Below are 16996 nucleotides of genomic sequence, written 5' to 3'. Positions count from 1 at the left end.
TTCTCACCCACTTCATTGACCACTAGGTTACACCCTTGGGTGCAAAAAAAGAGGGATGCAACACGAGGAGAGTTATCCATTGTTGTAAATTGAATTTACATGATTGGTGTAAAAAATTAGCACACCAACAATGCACATAACTTAAACTCACAAAAAAAATTCTATTTGTCATTTATCAAACTTCTATAAGTTTTTGACAGTTAAGTCGAAACATTTTGTTGGGCTAGTGTATCAATATTACATACAAATTGCATGTTCTCAAAATTATGGAAGTTGTATCTTGTACTCTATATATTGAACATTGAGATTCTTCTTTACCAACAAAAGAAAAGCCAGTGAAAGTGGCTATTATTGACAGTAGTACTTCGGCAGAATATTTAAATTGATACTTAAACTTGCGCCCAATTTTAAAACCACCTCATTATCTCTTGCTATTATTTTTCATTCTAGAACCTCTACTTGATGGGATGATTCTGAGCATTTTTTCTGACCGTTAACCGTACTTATGTGGAGCAGCATATCTAATGTGCCTAATGTGTTCCAACCACGCAAATGAGCCGAGTGAAAGTGGTGACCTCATTTTTAAAAATATACTGAAATCGAGAAAAATTACAAATGACAAAGAAAAGGCAAACAAGAAGAAAAACGAAAAGTAAACCCTACTATCCCTTCTCCCATTTCCCCTGATACATGTGGAGTCATTTAAAGTTGCCACGATTTTTCATTTAGATATCTCAAGTAGGTTTCATTCCAATCGAACATTTATAATAGGCCCAAAGTGTACGAATTACACACATTTCGCTGACATAGTTGATAACGTGAGTTACCGTGTAAAAATCTCTTTGGCTTGATGTTCCTGTTTAACTCAAAAATAGTTTCAGGATAAAACAATTGAATTTATATTTAATGAGGTCACTAGCAATTGGTTCAAATCAAAGCTTAGAAGAATGAATCGTATGATTAAATTATAAGAGTAATAAATGACGATACTTAAGCAACTAAAATAGACAAGTAAAAGATAGAATGATCTTATTGAGCTTCATTATGAGCCACAATGCTTGCAAAGTAAAGATGGATTGCCTAGCAAAAATACAAGCATTTTTTAGTAAAGAGTAAGTTCAGTAGTATCTGGATGAATTACCAGGGGAGTGGGCGTATCTATAGCCTAAGTCTGATGTTCACATACTCGTTCCCACTTCCGCATGTCGCTCTAGTGGTTAACAACCGCCGAGATACTCGTTGGTTGTGGGAGAAGTATCTGACATAGTGAATATGAGTAGATCCATAATATTTTGGAGACGGTTGACGACTAAGTCAGACCCCGAACTATTGTTTCACCAATGAATTCCCAAAACCATCTTTGGGGTGCTTCACCGGGACATGACTCTCATCGCCACGGAAAGGAGTTACCGTGTCAGAACACTTCTTGTGGGGATAATCTTCGTTACTGTTTTATCCCCGGGATAAAACCTATCCCAAGCAATATCGGTTACCATGCAATCCATCCACATGTGAAAAACAGATTTAACTAATACAGTCCATGCTTGAAGTTTGCCAAAAAATGAACCACGGTTAGTAAGCTTTTCTAAGTGAAAATAGAGTAATGAAGAAATAGAAATTTGTATGAGCATACATTTATGCGTCGAAAATACTCCTTTGACAATGAACACGAGCACTCTACAGGTGCAACTCACGGTATCAAGTATCAACCATGTCTGTAAAATGTATTTGATTGGTACACTTTTGGACATATTACAAGCATTCAATTGAAAGAACACCTACTTGAGGTGTGTGAATGAAAATTCATGACAACTTTAGTTGTCTCCATATGTTCGGCCTTTTATTGTTTGCGAATAATCAATATCTCCCTCCCGCCAAAAATATCCTTTCTAAGACCAATGATCCACTTGCCCTTGATGGCAAAACTATCTTTGTTCAAGAGGTGATAATTGACATTCTTTCGCCGAAAAATTGTATCATATAATTAGCTGAATTTTTTTTGTATATGCTATATGTTAAAACGTCTTGACTTCTTCGTGTAATATTATTTTGTCATACTTTGCTTCCCATTAGTGCAATCTTGGCTCGCTCGCCATCCTCCGTTTTAGAGAAATAAACGACTCCATCTCTTTTATCTCCTCAAAACGAACCAAATCGGCAATGGAAGAAATCCAAACAAGCAGCACAGATTACAATTGAGTGCAAGTTTAAGTGTCAATTTAAGCTAGCGTTTGAACATAAATTTGGTTGAAACTTGAAAAAATGAGTTTTTGAAGATGAGATTAAAAATAATTTTTAAAAGTTGAAATTGTATTTGGACATGCACTTTACTTAAAACGAATTTGAAATATTGTAACTTCAAAAACTATAGAGTTATTTTTGAGACTTGAGCTAAGTATCATGCCTAGTATTATTAGAGTTGGTCTGATCTCACGTTCTCTTTTCCTTTTACGAGTGACATTACGTATTGTAGGTTTTGTTCAATATCTCATCTCATCTTATTGAGATCTACTCCAAATGAACAAATTTTGCGTAAGGAAAAGATAGGAACTAAACTTCTTCTCTCCGGCACATTTTTGTAGCTTCCCGATCTAACCTTGAATCAATCAATTTGATTTCATTTGAATGTTTACAATTCCGAATTATTAGACCTTTAAAATAGTGTTTTAAAAGGTGGTAGCGATGCAAGACATTTTATTTAATATGAAGCGAGACGTAAACCCTAAGACATGGGATATAAGCCCCATAAAATCTTTAAATTTATAAATTTGTAAATTAATGAAACAACTTAACAACACAAAATATTCAAAATACATTAAAACTTAAGAAAATTAAAGACACTCAGAGAAAATAAAATATCTAACAAATTTTTATAAGTGAAAATAATACAATGCTACAAAAGTTATTATGAAATACAAAGCAAAACGCCTTGATTTTTAAACAATTATGAAATCATAATCTATAATATATTAAAAGCACGAAGACCTTTAACGAAATGTCGTTCGTCTTTTATACCCCTCAAAAATTGAGTTCACGCTGGAGAAAATAGTCATTTTATTATTTTCTTAATATTTACAAATAGTCATTTAATTAATCTCCTACTATTTAGGAATGGTCATTTAATTATTCTCCTAATATTTTTAAACTAGGAAAGTTTGTTATTTTTCTAATATTTAGGAATAGTCATTTAATTAATTTTCACTATCTAGGATAGTCATTTAATTATTCTCCTAATATTTATAAACTAGGAAAGTTTTTCATTCAACTCCATTTATATTTTAGGAGTACCAAGTTTCCGAGGAGGTTTTTTTTAGTTAATAAAATTCTGTCTGTAAGTTTTAATTTTTCTTTAGTTAATCAAGTTTTGACGTAGGAAAGTTAGAAAAGTTTCGGTACTAACTTTTTAGGACTAATTTTTTATAAAATATATTAGATGAAAAATAAGCCTTTTGAACTTATTTGTGGATTAGGGGTCTTTATTTTATTAATAAACTTTTCTTTGTGCATTTGAACTATATATAATTTTACCTTATATAAGTGATCTGAGTGAAAATTTTGAAAAATAATTTTTTAAAAATTTTCAAAATTTCGAAAATGAAAAATTAAAATTTTTATGACCAAACACTCGAAAAAGGTAAAAAAAATTCTCATGTCCAAATGGTGAGTGCATTAATGGGATTTTACTGAATTGTTGTTATTGTAATTTAGTTTCAACGGATCTAATAATAAGGCATCAAAGGACTGTTGTAGGACAACATTTCTTCATTTTTTAGGCACTTGTACTTTATCTGTAATTTTTTTAATTAGTTTATATTAATAATATTTCATAATATAATCTTAAAGTTTTGTATGCAATGATATAGGGCGTACCCTAAGACTAGTTTCATAAAATATCAGTACTAGTTTCATCAAACTACACATTTTATCTTCCTAAAAATAAGGGATCAATAAAATTTATCAGTACTATAATTTGAAATATTTTTTCTTCATCAAAATAAAAAATTATTTTCATATAACAAAATAATACAGATAGGTAATTTTCAGAGACATAGAATTATTCTCAACTATCTATTTTCAAAAAACTATTCAAATTAATGTCGTTTCTTCTCCCAACTGAAATTTTGGTTCATATTATGCATCACCAATTTATTTCATAATGTAGTTTCTCCTCCAAATTGATATTTTGGTTACCATTCAAAATTTACCAAATTCACTTTCAAGTTAAAATTTGGGTTCATAACTTTTCAAAATTATTCGTAGTCATAAACTTAACTAGGTGGAAAATTACTATTGCAAAATACACTTTCGTGTTTATCGTTCGTGTGGAGTCTTGAGACTCGTGTAGATCTACTTGGTAAGCATCTAAATTTTATTAACCTTTGATAAGATTAAGGGCGAACGATGGGCTGAAGAATCTGAATGGAAAGCATTATTAAATTTTAAAGCATTGTTCATTATATCACAAATTGTAGATAATTTTGGTTCAATTGAGAGGGCTCATATCAAGTGTATTTATGGAAAAACCATCACTGTGAAGAAAACTCATATTGAAAGGAGCAACAGTATAGAACAAAGATACACAAGGGTTAAGTGATAAGCTACCAACAGCTTTCCCTGAATCAAAGAAAGGGGCAACTATATCATAAACCACTTTATTATGCATCTTGCTCTACCAAGCTCCATTCAAAAACGAGAACTTCACTCTATCCTCTCTCTTTTTAATCATAGCCCTAAAAACCAGTATAAATCAAGTATTCATGAAATCTCGCCTACAATTAGGAGTGGCAAACAGGTCGGATATGGTTCGGGTCCAAAACAAGTAATAAAAACGAATAAATTATCCGACTCAATTCATATTTAATACGGATAAAAAACAAATCAACCGACAAATAATATGGGTAATCATATTATCCAAACTTCTTAAATATGATCACTTTTGTAAGAATTTTTACTCTACAACACTTGATGAATTTGAAGTTTTACAAATGTAAAAATTAAACTTATTGGTTATCCATTGGTTAACCATTTTCTAAATGGATAATATGGTTATCATCCATATTTAACCCATTTTTAACAAGTTCATTATCCAGCCCATTTTTTTTAGTAGACAACATGCGTGATAACTATTTTCTTTTAACAATATTGCCACCTACAATCAACTTTAATAATAACATCATGTTCGCATTAAAAGAAAGCAAAGGAACAAAGATAACTAAACGAGTAAAAGTAGGATAATAAGGCCTCAGACATCCAAGGAAGGATAAAAGCAGCATATGCTCTCAAGCCGGGCGAAGGCGAAAGCACTTAGGCGGCCACTGCGAATGTTTTGAGAAACAAGCCTTAGGATTTATCATCATGGGCCATAAAAGAATTTAACAAAGAAAAAGATAATGAAAACTAGTTTCAAGAGTTACACTCATACAAGTAACATTATTATTAGTCCCCTTAATCATAATCAAGCAAGAACAAAATGATCAACTGCTCCTAGGTATCCCTATTTATGTATTTCGACAGAATGATAAGATTGAAAAGCTAATGTTTTAAGCATCTAAAACTAGAGATACTCATCAACAACTCCATTTACAATAAACAAATCAAGTGTTCACAAAAACTCAACTCCATTCATCTATAACCATAATAGTGTATCAAGTTAAAATCAAAACAAATACTACAGGTTAAGATCTTGAGTGGAACTAATATAAGGGCACACCATTTGACATGTAAAAACGACTTCATATATATTATATAGTAACATAAAAGACAGTATCTTTAACCTAATTTATAAATAGTAGGCAAGAAATTATAAAAGGGAAAAAATGGGACATAGCAATGAAAAAGCCTCAGACATCCAAGGAAGGATAAAAGCAGCATGCACTCTCAAGCCTGGCGAAGGCGAAAGCACTTAGGCGGCCACTGCGAATGTTTTGAGAAACAAGCCTTAAAATGTATCATCATAGGCAAAAAGATTATTTTAACAAAGAAATAAAACAAAGCAACTTATCAAATTAATCCCAAAAAAAAGTGTACCATCCGATAATGATCAGCAAAGCATAAAATAAAACAATGCTGACAAAGTGAAGAATGGAGTTCAATTATCAGGGACTTGTTCATCCCTAAAGCAACTTTACATTTGCTTAAGGGGCAGACATTCTAGTCCCAAATCCCCTGATTTATAAAACAAAGATCCTAATGTTTCCAATAAGCTATAATCTTTAGCAACACATAACATTAAAAATTCCAAATTTGACATCAAAATGGTAGATTAAAAGGCAAAAGTTACAAAATGTAATACTTGTAAGATGAAAGTGTATTGTCTCAGACATCCAAGGAAGGATAAAAGCAGCATGAACTCTCAAGCCAGGCGAAGGCGAAAGCACTTAGGCGGCCACTGAGAATGTTTTGAGAAACAAGCCTTAAAATTTATCATCATAGACACCATAAGATTAAGATTCAACAAAATAAATCAATGTACAATGATACTACAAACTAGTTAGCTAATTGTATAAATTCTCTGCACATTCTGCTCTATAAAAACAATTTAACAAAACTTGTTTGGACCGCAGCAAACGTTATTGTTCCAGATCCCCTGATATCATAAAACAAATATCATAATATTCAAAAAAGCTATACTTTAGCCACATAAAGCAATAAATATTCCAAATTCGGCTACAAAATGACAGTTTCAACAGCACAAGCACCAAAAAATAACAAAAAGGGCCAAAATCACTAGTTGAAAAGGCAAAAGTTTTAATTTTTTTAAATAATTAAAGGAGGTTGAAAAGGTGGTGTCTCAAACATCCAAGGAAGGATAAAAGCAGCATTAACTCTCAAGCCTGGCGAAGGCGAAAGCTCTTAGTCGGCCACTGCGAATGTCTTGAGAAACAAGCCTTCAGATTTATCATCATAGACACCACTTCAATTGACATTCAATCAATCAATCAATCAAAACACAATGCACTTAAACTAATAAAGGTCTATTATAAGAATCGTCAGTCTAATAATAAAATTTTAAAAACTGCAGCCAACATTCAAAATAAACACAAAGAACACAACGGCAAGATTCAAGTATCGATTATGAAGGGGGGATCTCAGACATCCAAGGAAGGATAAAAGCAGCATTTACTCTCAAGCCTGGCGAAGGCGAAAGCACTTAGGCGGCCACTGCGAATGTTTTGAGAAACAAGCCTTCAAATTCATCATCACCGATCTCCCCAGTATGAAAAAAAAATGAAAATTTTGATTCCTTATCAATAACCCTAATAGGAAAAAGTTTTGATTTTGAAAATAAAAAAGTTAAAGATAGGCAAAAGATATTTCGTCAAAAACTGCTGTGATGTGAAGTAGAAGAGGAAACGATGAATATATAGAGATTTAGGAGGTGGAATAATAGGGTTTTGGGGGGGGGGTTAGGGTTTTGTTGTTTCGACGGCGTGGATTGGAAAATCGAACAATCTAGATCCACAGAACCATCTAGATCTTGTAGAGCCATTTGGGCCGTAACCCGGGTGGATCGGGTCCTGCTGAATCTTTTTTCTCTTCTTCTTTTTCTAAGAATTGTTTTTACTGTGGTGGTTGTTAATAAATTACTCCTATATATTTTCTTCTATTTAGTTTCCTTTTTTGAAACTATTCTACCTTATTTTTGGGGATTTTATCATTCTTATACACTATTTGAAACCTTATTACGAAAAATATTCATATTTTGGTATTTACCCGACCTAAACACATTTTAGTTACAAAATATATACAATCCACCTTAAAAGACTCCAAAATCCATTATGTTTGCCTTCAATCAAGGAATTTAGTTACACCTTTTTCCTTTTTTTCTCTTCTTCTCTTTTCTTATTTTTCTTCCGCCTTAATATACGGTAATCATGGAAGCTATTTTTCTCCACCCTGTCATTTTGTCATGGATTGTTTTCCTAGTTTGTAAATTTGGAAGAAAGGAGCAAGCTTTTAGGAGAGCAGAAAAAAGTGGATTTGGAGGTGTTGAGAGGAAAATGGGGTTCTTTAGAGTAGGCTAAGAGAGCTTCAAAATGGTTTCCTTGTTGGATAAAAGTTTTGATTTTTTGAATTAAGCCAAACAAGAGAATGGATTGGATTCAGAGTGGAAAATTCACGGGATTTGAAGCAAAGGAAACGCATAGCATCTCATCCTCCTAAGTTCGGCAAATGTCACTGACAAACTGGAGAAGGTGGACTTGCTCCTCTGCACTTCAAGCGGAAAATATGTTTTATTTTGTTTCTTGTGTTGTAAAGATTGGTCTAAGTAAAAATAAATAAAAATAGATATGCGTGTCTAAAATGTATTCAGTCAAGTATGTATCAATCATTAAAGGAAGATGGGTCAAGTAAAAATATATTCAGTATACAACTTATCTATAACTTATTTAGAACTTTCATACATTATTTCTACACAGTTATATACAACTAGAATATCATACAACTTAAATACAATTTTAAATACAATTTTTATACAATATGTCTTTTGTATATTTTGTATCTGATTTATACATAGTAAAAATAAATTTCATACAACTAATTATATATTATACAACTTATCTACAACTTTCATATATTATTTTTACCCAGTTATTTACAACTACAATATCATACCACTTAAATACAATTTTTATACAATATGTCTTTTGTATATTTTGTATCTGATTTATACATAGTAAAAATAAATTTTATACAACTAATTATATATTATACAACTTATCTACAACTTTCATACATTATTTTTACCCAGTTATATACAACTATAATATCATACCACTTAAATATAATTTTTATACAATATGTCTTTTGTATATTTTGTATCTGATTTATACATAGTAAAAACAAATTTCATACAACTAATTATATATTATACAACTTATCTACAATTTTTATACATTATTTCTACACAGTTATATATAACTACAATATCATATAACTTAAATATAATTTTTATACAATATTGTTCAACTTTCATACAATATTTAAATAAAAATATATATATAAACAACAGAATACATTTTTTCTACAATTTTACTACAACTTTACTACAATTTCGTAAGTATAATGTATGTCATGTCTTCTTCTTCTTCTTCGACGACGAGTTTCAATATGAAATTCAGCTAAATTCAAGTATAATCTTCACCAAAACGCCCTCGAAATTGAGATATAAACTCCAAATAATATTCTCAATTATTTGCAACAATACCCAATCCAAACAAATAATGGTATTTGAAAATCCAAATTCGAATTCAAAGCTTCGAAGTTTTTTAATAGCTGTCAATGGTGGAATTGCTGCTCTCTTTTCCTTTGTTCTACATTACTAGAATTAGGGATTGAGAGATAGAGAGAGATGTAGAGAGAATTCTCAATTGTTTGCAACAACACCCAATTCAAACAAATAATGGTTTTTGAAAACCTAAATTCTAATTCAAAGCTTCAAAGTTTTTAAATGGTTGAATTGCTGCTCTCTTTTGCTTTGATCTGAAATTGGATTGTGACAGAAAGAGAACGAGAGAGAGACGAGAGAGAGAGAGAGAGAGAGAGAGAGAGAGAGAGAGAGAGAGAGAGAGAGAGAGAGAGAGAGAGAGACCGAGAGAGAGAAAGAGAGAGCATGAGGGAGAGAGAATAAGGATGAGAAATAATTGATTCCTAATATAAAGGGATATTCATTTAATTCCTAAAGTGTATATAATTGGTAAATTTATATATAGGATGTAATTAAATTGAAACTTGAGTAGGGAGGGTAATAAAGTTTTAAATAGTGTATAGGAATGTAAAAGTTCCTTATTTTTTAGTATAAAAGCAAATTAAAGGGAGAGTGCACAAATAGTCATTTTAGGCATACTATTTAAGGATTAACCAATACTTATTTGTCCTGAAAATTTGAACTCAAAATCGTAATTTCAGGACAATTCATGATACTTGTATCTAGGGGTGTTCATCGGTCGATACGGTACGGTATTCGGGTTCTTAAAATACTATACCAATACCATACCTAATTATATTCGGTATGGTTCGGCTTTTCTCCTTTCAGTTTTGATTTATTCGGTACGGTAACTTCGGTTTGTTCGGTTTCAATTAGGGGTGGGCGTTTGGTACTTTGGTACAATATTTATGAATTACGGTTCGGTACTTCGGTATTCGCTATATCAATTATGCATACCAAATATCGTACCAAAGTAGTTCGGTATGGTTCGATATTTTCTTGTTCGGTTCGGTACGGTTTCGGTATTGCACCGTCCCTATCTAACGTGACAAGCAGTGGCACTGGCCACTGGTGATTCTGTGAAGTAGTGGCAATTTACATACCATATTCAGTAAATAAACACAACAAATACATACGAAGCATACAAAATTAGAATAGCACATGTCCATTGGAGGTTATTCTGATTTACACGCAGGCATCATTTTCTATGATAAAACTAAGGAAGCAAGACAAAACTATGTACTGGGAATGAGATATAAAAATCTTTGCACCATTGTTCTGTTTGGTAACTTCAGATTCATATTCTTTCTCAGAAATGGTTGAGAGTATGAAGAAAGTTGCAAAACTCGATGCTTTATGTTGGTTACAAGAATGTTATTGGAGCTCGAGGTGCTTCTTCGCGTATTATGTCTTCCACTGAGCAGAAAGAAGAGTCAAAAGGAAATAAGAACAATGTGAAGTTGATTAAGGGATACATGCAGAAGGTAGAAGAGGAGTTGTCTAAGAAGATTTGCCATGATATTCTAGAAATTATGGACAATCATCTCATTCCATCTTCTGGTACACGATAAGCTATGTATTTTGTTACAAAATGCAAGACTAATGTTTAACAATCCATTCTAATTGTTCGGTATTTCGGTATACCGAAATATAGAAACCTCAATACCGAGGACCGTACCGAAATACCGAATAACCGAAAAATTGATACTGAATTATACCGAATAAACCGATACCAAATTAATTCGGTCCGGTTCGGAATTCGATTTTTTGAATTTTATGTCCACCCCTAGTTTCAATATTAACTAGTGCATAAAGCCATAAACTGTAATATTTTTAATTAAAGTACTCACAAATACAAAAATAAAAACGTTCTAAGCTCACATGACTATTGACAAGATTTTATCCAAAACCAGCAAGTATCAACCCATAGAGAGAGAAAAGGTACATAAAGGAATAAATTTGATCATTGAAAATGTCTTGTTACTTACTTAGAGCTAACTGCTGAAGTTAGAGAATACAACAAGGACTAATCCAACAGATGCAATTCAATATACGAGAAAAAATACCCTAAAACCGTAAAAGTATTACGTTAAGATGCTTGGCATCCTAGAGAACAAGAGTAAAAAATTTGCACCCTACCTTGTTCTTCTATTTTTCTAAAGAAACACATGGGCTTTACTGCCACCCTCAACATGCATATCAAAGAAAAGTATTATGTAACTTAGTATGTTATAATCAATAATATGCGTATTTTTTAACTTATTATATATTTCGGTACAGTATTGGTATTTCGGTATTATTTTTGTAAATATCAAGTCCGTATCTAATACCATTTTATTTTAAATTAAATCAAATATCATACCAAATACCGAAATATCGAATACCAAATACCAAATTTTTTTATTTCGGTACGATAATTCGGTATTTATCAAATTATGCATGGCCCTACTTGTATCCCAAAAATTTCAATTGAAAACTGAAATTCACAATACATCGGCTAATTTTAAATAGCAGCTACCTAGTATTATATCTACCAAATTAAGGCTACAAATATTTTATTACAACTAGAATTAGAACTGATGTGATGTAGGTTAATTGTAAGGAAAATTAATCATAACATATTGTGATCTTGCTTTCTGAAACATTATCTAATTGGTGTAACAATATTGCGCGCAATTGTCATTATGCTTCTCTATGCAACAAAGCCAAAATTGTGAAGATTCTGAAATGTTAAATAAGTAAATCTTTATAGGATAAAAGTTTGTAAACATTCAGATTCATTCGGGGGGAGGGAGATTAGCCTCATTACTTCTCACTGGGCGAGAATGATGAATTTGTGAAGAATCGAAGAACACATAACCCTAGTTCTAATAATCATCGTAGAGAGAGAAATATTGTAGATGAATTTTATTGATTGTGCAAAAAAATAAAATTCTCAGTCTTTACAATATACAAAGCACTAATATATACAAAGGGGGTCGGATACATTAATTTACACTGGGTCTAAAATACAAATGATTGCACGAGGCCCATCAATTAAATATGTGTGACCTAACTAGTCTTCAGCTCCAACGCCCCCTCAAGCTGGAAGGGCTAGCCATTCCAAGTTTGGCAATGAAGCCCTGCTGCCGCACACCAAGCAAAGGTTTAGAGAAGATATCAGCAGATTGATCAAAAGTGAAAATATAGTGAAGATAATTGAGACCAGTAACCAAAGTGTTGCGAACAAAGTGGCAATCCACCTCGATATGCTTGGTATGCTCATGAAAGACAGGGTTCTTAGCTATGTGAACAACAACCTGATTATCACAAAACATCTCAACTGGACAGACATTCTCAATACCAAGTTCACCCTATAATCTGATCAACCAAGTAACTTCAGCCACCAACATCTGTAAGGCCCTACATTCAGCCTCGACAGAAGATAAGGCTATGGTGGGCTGCTTATTAGATTTTCAAGAAACAGGGCAACCACCAAGCAACAAGAGAAAATCAAAAACAAACTTTCTGCTATCTGAACAGCCCAATCAGAATCAGAGTACCCTTTCAGAGAAAAATCAACATTATTGTTCAAGAATATCCCTATATTAGATGTACCAGCTAAGTATCTGAGCACATGATAACCAACTTCCAAATAAGGCACTCTAGGAGCAAACATGAATTGACTAAGATGTTGAACTGTGAATGAAATGCCAGGTCGAGTATGCTGTGAAAAATTTAGTTTACCAACTAATTTTCTGTAAATAGAGGGCTGAGGAAGCAAGTCACATGTTTCAGCTGTGAGCTTTACATGAGAATATAAGGGTGGGACAACAGGGCTGATATTAGAACACTTGTACTCATTGAGAAGATCATGAGTAAGCTTATGTTGACTAACCAAGAAACCTCGAGGCTGCTTGACAATTTCAAGACCATGGAAATAATGAATTTCTCCAAGATCCTTAATTTTAAACTGAGCATCAAGAAACTGTTTAAATGTAGTAATTTCAGACATATCATCCCCAACTAACAATATATCGTCCACATAAACTGCCACAATAGTGAGACAAGGCTCTGATACTTTTCTAAACATGGAATAGTCATTTAGACTAGGCTGAAAACCTTTAGACTGCAAGGCAGATGAAAGTTTTGCATACCAATGCCTATATGTTTGTCTTAGACTATAGAGAGACTTATTTAGTTTACAAGCTAGAGAATAATCAGGAACAAAACTAGAGGATGTAACAGAAAGACCCTGGGGATTTTTATGAAAACTTTCCATCTAAGTCCCCATGTAAGAATGCATTATTCACATCGAGCTGATAAACAACCCAGCCCCTCTTAACATCCACAGACAAGAGACACTTAATAGTAGTCAACTTAACCATAGGAGAAAAAGTTTTAGCGAAGTCTACATTGTCTTGTTGATTATCCCCCCTAATGACTAATATTGCTTTATACCAATAGAACTATTAGAACCCAAAGGTCAACCTCAATAGAACTATTAGCTTTATACTCAACCTTGTACACCTATTTACAGGGCATAGCCCTCTTACCAACAGGTAAAGGAACTACATCCCAAGTGTGATTAACTTCCAAGGCCTGAAATTTTTTTATCATAGCCTCTTGCCAAGTAGGATTAGAGGCAACCAGATGATAGAATTGAGGCTCTTGCAAGTAACTGTCAGAAGGTACAGAAAGAATCATAAGAGCAAAAACAGAATTGCAAACATAATCACTAAGATATGCAGAGGGTGAGAAGTTCTAGTGGATTTTCTGTTGACAGGTGGAAGAGGATTTAAGACAGAAGCAGGAGAAGGAAGCACAATAGAGGAGGAAAGAGAAGCAAGAGAGGATAAACCGGGTACATGAGAAGAAACAAGAGAAGTGGGAAAGGTAACAGAAGACATATTAGGAAATAAAATAATTGGAGAAACAAAAGAAACAGAAGGAGGGAAAAGATGATTAGAGTTAGGATTAGAGTAGGGAAACATATTCTCATGAAAAATAATATTTATAGAGTAAAAGATTCTAGAACTGGACAATGTGAGAAGCTTGTACCCCTTCTTGCCTGGGTTGTAATCAATGAACAGGGAAAGAATAGTTCTAGATTTGAATTTATCCCTATGTGGCTTAGGCACAACAGCAAAACAAAGACAACCAAAAGTCTTTAAGTGAGATATACCTGGTGCAATCCCATGAAGAAGTTCAAAAGGTGATTTGGAATTTTTCAGCAAAAAGAGAAGGAAATCTATTGATCATGTAGGTGGTAGTTAAAATGTACACCCACCAATACTTAACAGGTAATTCAGACTGAAAAAAGTCCGCTTGCAGTTTCAAGAAGATGCTTATGTTTATCTTCCACAACACCATTTTGTTGAGGTGTGTGTGGACAAGATATTTGGTGTAAAATCTCGTGTGCATAAAAGAAAAATATGATTGTGGAACTAGACCCTAGTTCAAAAGCATTATTAGACCTGATCACTTGCACCAAAGAATGAAAATGTATTTTTACCATAAAAATAAAGGATTGCAAGATAGTAAAGGCATTGATATTACAGGACAAAAGGTGAGTCCAAGTTGTTGTAGATAAATTATCCACATTAGTCATGAAGTATTTAAAACCATTATAAGTATGGATATAATAAGGACTCCAAAGGTCAACATTGATAAGTTGAAAAGGGGAAGTATAATGTATATGGCTTTAAGGAAAATGGTACATTTATTGCCTAGTCATGGGATATAGAAAAGATTGTTTCTTAGGCAATTTGTCAGACAAATAGGAAATGGTTTTGATTTTACTAAAGGACATATGCCAAAGTATTAAATGCCAGGAATGATCAACAGATAAAATAGAGGAAGAACTACAGACAAGAAACTCATCAGTATGCAATGAAACTGAGGAAATAGGGCAAGACATAGAAACTGTTCTTATTCATTTCATTAGTAGAATTCTCAGCAATGGTATTTACAATTGAAGTATCGAAGATAGAATTACAAGTGAAAGTGAGTGTAGCAGGGTTGAAGATGTAGAGCCTATTATAAAGACTATCAAGAGTCATTGGCCTCTTCATAGAAGGGCTTTGCAAACACAAGCAACAGAAGAAAATAAAGCCAAACAATTAATTTGCAGAATTAGTTGAGCAAGAAAAATTAGATTATATTGAAAGGAAGGAACAAGAAGCACATTTGTCAAAGAAATTTCAGGAGTTAAGGTTAAAGTCCTAGTGCATGTGACTTTTACCTTGTAACCATTAGGTAATGTAACAAGACAAGGAAATATGAGAGGCTTAATGTTTGATAAGAAGGAGAAATGCGATTTTACGTGATTAGTTGCACCTGAGTCTATAATCCAAGGACTATTCTCTACCTCATAAAAGATACAAGCAAGGAATCTAGAATTATTGAATGTATGATTACCTACGAGACTTGCAAAATTAGCATAACCAACAGTGATTTCCTGAGGACCACCAGACACTTTGGATTGTTGAAGAATATTTATAAAATGATCAAATTGCTCCTTAGTAATGCTGGCACCCCCAGATTTTGATGACACACCCTTAATATCTCCACTAGAAGACTCAGGTTGTCCCTGGAAATGTGAGTCAAAAGTTTGAGCAAATGCTGTAGTTCTCATTAACTTAGAGGGAAAACCATATGGGAACTGTAATACCCCGGAAAAATTCGAAGTACTTAAGCGCAATTAAGAAAGTTGATGTGCGCTAATTATATTATTTTATGTGCAGATAAGAACTATTATATGAATGATATTAATTGATCATGATAATATATGTAAGAGGTGCATTAAGAATGGTTTATGGTCTAATAAGAGCCCCAAGATTAAGTCAAGTTTAAAATTTTATGATGGGATAAAGTTTCAAGTGAGTTCGCACAAGACCTAACTTCAAACGAGCATAACTCTCATGATATGAAGATTTATATGGTGTATTACCTATAAAAAGAAAGGTCTATGTGTTTAGTTTCTAATACTTCAAACCATTTGTCATTTGGACACTCTTACAAGAAGTTATGACCAAATTACTAAAGGCTGGCAGAATGTGATTCTGCGGCCAATTCTACGATCGCAAAAGTGGTTATGCGACCGCAAAACTAGTCGCAGACCTGGCCAGCGCAGCCCAGTTCTGGGCATCGATTTTGCGGTGCATTGTGCGACCCACATACCCATTATGCGGTCCATTATGTGACCGCATACCTGATTTCGGAGGGTTAATTTTTTTTATTTTTATAACCCGACCCCATTTTGATAAATAACCTTTGGAGCTTATTTTGGGGCATTTTTCTGAGGGTTTTAGAGAGAGGTGAGAGCATTTTAGAGAGAGAAGGAGGAAACCTAACATTCTAATCATCCAATCTTGCACCAATCTTCAAGAATCAAGGAAGTCAATCACAAGATCTTCATCTAAGAGGTAAGATTCAAACCCCTAGTCTTCAATTTCGAGTTTGGGGTAAAAGATGGGTGATTGGGGGTATGATTCTTGGGTGTACGAGTATTATGTATTCATTCTTGTACTAATAAGGTTTGTGAAAAGATTGTTGAGCTCAAATAAGTAAAGATTGGGTTGTGGAGTGAAGAAAATATTGTAGCTTGTAGTTAAATTTGCACACTTAGTATTTGATAAAATGCTCAAATGAGCCGAGACCATGAATATATTCCTAATTATAGTTCAATTTTGTTATGTCTCAGAGTAGATTGGGATTGCTAGAATTTTTAGAACATTGTAGTAATTTAAGGAAAGCTCAAAGCGAGGTATGTTGGCTAAACTTTCTCTCTTAGAATTGAGTTTCATG

The 16996-nt window shown here is 33.1% G+C and overlaps 6 non-coding genes across 6 annotated transcripts; all 6 read right to left on the bottom strand.

Moving 5' to 3' along the window:
• Positions 1 to 5238: 5238 nt before the first annotated feature.
• Positions 5239 to 5362, bottom strand: LOC142168602 (small nucleolar RNA SNORD14). Its single transcript, XR_012698443.1, has one exon. It is a non-coding gene; the product is annotated as a small nucleolar RNA SNORD14 (small nucleolar RNA).
• Positions 5363 to 5836: 474 nt separating this feature from the next.
• LOC142168605 (small nucleolar RNA SNORD14) lies at positions 5837 to 5960 on the bottom strand. Its single transcript, XR_012698446.1, has one exon. It is a non-coding gene; the product is annotated as a small nucleolar RNA SNORD14 (small nucleolar RNA).
• Positions 5961 to 6019: 59 nt separating this feature from the next.
• LOC142168582 (small nucleolar RNA snoR99) lies at positions 6020 to 6122 on the bottom strand. Its single transcript, XR_012698430.1, has one exon. It is a non-coding gene; the product is annotated as a small nucleolar RNA snoR99 (small nucleolar RNA).
• A 189-nt stretch (positions 6123 to 6311) lies between these two features.
• Positions 6312 to 6435, bottom strand: LOC142168606 (small nucleolar RNA SNORD14). The gene has a single exon (XR_012698447.1). It is a non-coding gene; the product is annotated as a small nucleolar RNA SNORD14 (small nucleolar RNA).
• Positions 6436 to 6786: 351 nt separating this feature from the next.
• On the bottom strand, positions 6787 to 6910 carry LOC142168604 (small nucleolar RNA SNORD14). Its single transcript, XR_012698445.1, has one exon. It is a non-coding gene; the product is annotated as a small nucleolar RNA SNORD14 (small nucleolar RNA).
• A 174-nt stretch (positions 6911 to 7084) lies between these two features.
• Positions 7085 to 7208, bottom strand: LOC142168603 (small nucleolar RNA SNORD14). The gene has a single exon (XR_012698444.1). It is a non-coding gene; the product is annotated as a small nucleolar RNA SNORD14 (small nucleolar RNA).
• Between the last annotated feature and the right edge of the window lie 9788 nt (positions 7209 to 16996).

The sequence above is a fragment of the Nicotiana tabacum genome, chromosome 13, assembly GCF_000715075.1.
Source record: "Nicotiana tabacum cultivar K326 chromosome 13, ASM71507v2, whole genome shotgun sequence".
In the NCBI taxonomy this organism is placed as follows: domain Eukaryota; kingdom Viridiplantae; phylum Streptophyta; class Magnoliopsida; order Solanales; family Solanaceae; genus Nicotiana; species Nicotiana tabacum.
This window is presented reverse-complemented; position numbering and strand designations above follow the sequence as displayed.